Source organism: Manacus vitellinus, unplaced genomic scaffold, assembly GCF_001715985.3.
Source record: "Manacus vitellinus isolate BGI_N305 unplaced genomic scaffold, ASM171598v3 scaffold_8_pilon, whole genome shotgun sequence".
Lineage (NCBI taxonomy): Eukaryota > Metazoa > Chordata > Aves > Passeriformes > Pipridae > Manacus > Manacus vitellinus.
This window is the reverse complement of record NW_021940864.1, coordinates 8,856,464-8,859,658: the sequence shown is the minus strand read 5'-3', so window position 1 is coordinate 8,859,658 and position 3,195 is coordinate 8,856,464.

The following is a 3,195-nucleotide window of genomic DNA, read 5'->3' as shown; positions in this document are numbered from 1 at the left end:
CTCAGAAGGTGCTTACCTATAGCTGACTATAACATGTACAACTGCTTATTAGGGTAGACATGATAGGTTGGGAAATACATTTTAAAACATACATGCATGTTCTTTTTACATACTTTGTGCTTAATTCCTTCCACACTCCAGAGTTCTCCTCATTCCCTCCTACAGCCCAGAGGAAAGGGGAAGAGTCATGGACTGCCCCACATTTGTGAGGAACCCTATTGCTTCAGAGCTTGTGACATGTCTTCTCATAGATCACCTCCTCAGCTCCCCACGCACTGCAAACCAAAAGGCTTTAAGCAGAAGATGGGCACCTCACGGGACAGGCTACACTTGCTCTGGACATGGAGAGGAAGCTCCGTGTGCCCACTGAGTCTTGAGGTCCCCTGTACTAGGTACAGAAAGATAGGGGTTAGCCAGTGGAACCAAAATCATACTTTTATCACAAAGATGGGCTTCAGCTCAGGTCTATCTAATTTCCTTTAGGAAATAATCTTTAATTATTACTTTTTAATATATATATTTTAAGTGTTTTATAGGTGGAAGTACCAGGTTTCACAGAGTCTCTGAATAGAAAACCAGTAGATTTTAAAAATGGAACCAGACATTTTCACATAAAACTTCAGAGAATCTTGTGCACAGGCATACTCTCTCCTCACAGTAAGAACATCTACATGGTAATGGTTTGTTTTCAAAGATTAGGATCTGTTCCAATGGAACTCCACAAAGTATAATAGGCCAAGGCATGCTGTACTTTGCAGTGGATTTAGACATAAAAAAATACTTTTATGGCATCTGCTCAGCATAAAAATTAAGCCTTTATTGAAATCTTCTGTAATTGAGCTGGATACACACGCACAAATACATTGCATACTAAGTGTTTTAGCCTGGTTCCTGCAAAGACTTGTATATATGTTTATTATTATGTATATAAAAGAAATGCCGTGGTTTCAAAAGCACTATTCATGAATGTGAGTTTAAACACGTGGGGGGGGATGTCTTTGCAGGACTAGGACCTATATGGTACTGAGCAGCACTGCCTGATGAAAACTTTTTACCTATTGTATACTACCAGCAGTTTATAAACCCCCCTCATCTGACAAACCCTTGCAACAGAGAAGGACTTGCTTCCAGCTGAGGAGCTGGAATTCAAGTACACTTTTCACACTGCATATATCTACAGTAAATTTAAATCCCAATTAAAATGAGCTACTTAAATGACATTTAATCAAACACAGCCTCACTGGATATGAAGAGAAACAGAATGAAGAGCAGTACTTTGGCTGAAGCAGTACCAAATAAACACAGAAAAAGGAAGCCATAGAGTCACTAGAACTATGTACACAACTATATATGCATATGTATGTATATATATATATATATATGTACACACTTTATCCATTATTGCAGGAGCCACTGGCAGCCAAAACAATTTGCTAAGTGCACAACAGTATATGTATTTCATAGAAAGCCATTACATACCTAAGTTACAATAACTGACTCACAGGCTTCTGCTGGACAAGAATGACCAGGAGAAAAATCTAGTGCTAACACTAGTTGCTAATTAACCCTCATGAACAACACTGCACCAAAGCTACTTCTGCTGCTCTTCCAGAAACATTTAAAAGGCACGTGTAAAACATGTATATACATATAAAAGCTCAGTTTGCTCAGTACAGAGATGAGTCTAGCAGCCCTTGCTCTGGCCTTGATCTGAACCACTAGATTCTCTGAGGATGCAGTGAGACAGTCATGCTTTCAAGTTTCTCGCACACAAATGCAGTCGCAGAATTGACGGCCACAAGGTCGGTGACAGATTGTAGGGATTATCTTTTCACTGATGAACTGTGCTTCAACACAGCAAGTTTGCAAAGCTCCCAACTTTTGTATCACGACCCGTGAGATACACACAAGTGCCCTCTGCCTGTAAGCAACTCTGGCACAGTCTTCTAAAGACACTGAAAAGAGTTCAAGTACTGATAATAACAGAACAGGGCCTACAACTTATTTACATTACTATAATATCAACACATGCTCTATTTTACACCATGTAACAAGTACTAGATGTCAGCTACAAACTCCCCAGAGGGCAAGACCAAAAGCTGCTTAATCTGTATTTTGGCACTCATATTTGATAGGACGTTCTCAGCCGGATAACCACAGAGTAGTCCCTGCTGGGACTGCCTCTCGTTACATCTCTCCCCCAAAAGACCTGACTATCTCCTCTCATAATATGGAGGTTGGCAGGTGGTGACTTGTGATTTGGGGCGAGCCATTTTATATGTATATTTTTCCAAACTCCGAAAAACTGCAGCATGTAACAGTGCTTTCAGAATAACCAAACCCTGTTGCAATTATCTGTATAAAGTTTAAAGGAAAAAGAACTGGCTTCTGGTAAAAACATTTCTTTCAGCTATGGCTTCAGGCTACACGCCAAAGATCCCAGAAAACTTTTTGGGCAAAAGCATATTTTATCTGAGCCTTTTACCAGTCGCTGTTTGGTCCCACCTTTTTAAAGTTACAAACAGCCAAAGAGTTGCTTCTAATGGAAACATGGGATTATTTTATGTAAATCAGAGATAAAACATTCTCGATAGGAAAGCTCCAGCAAGCATTATATCCACATACCACACATACATTACGTAACGCTTGTCCCAAATACACCCCAATAAAGTGAGCTAGTTTGAGATCTTAACAATCCATCCACTTTGCCACATCAGAAATGAGAGCAGATGTCATTCTTCCCTGCCTCGCCGCGATCTTTTCTGCAGAACTCGTCAGAGTTACATACTTGCTGAAGACGAACGGCCAGTTTAGGCTTGACTGTAACTAACAAAGAGCAAGGTAAACCCCCGGGCAGGGGGAAGGCAAACACGGGCATGCCGCGATGTAAATATGGGCAGCCCAGCACGGAGCCCTGCCCGTTCCTCGCTATTTACAAATATCTCTCGAGTGTACAAAAGCCGTATTATCTGGGTGTCTAACAGATTAAATTCACGGGCTGGCCGGACAGTCCGAGGCTCGCTTTATCTCAAGTCACCGGCTGGTACTTGCAACCCAAGCTTAGCTATTTTCGTAGTTTGCGGACAGCAGTGCATACTCGGCGGAGCTGCAGCAGCTCCCTGCAGCGCTTAACGAGCCCCACGCCGGCCGTGCCGATCGCACACGCCGAGTACAAGGCGCAGCTCGGGCTCTTTT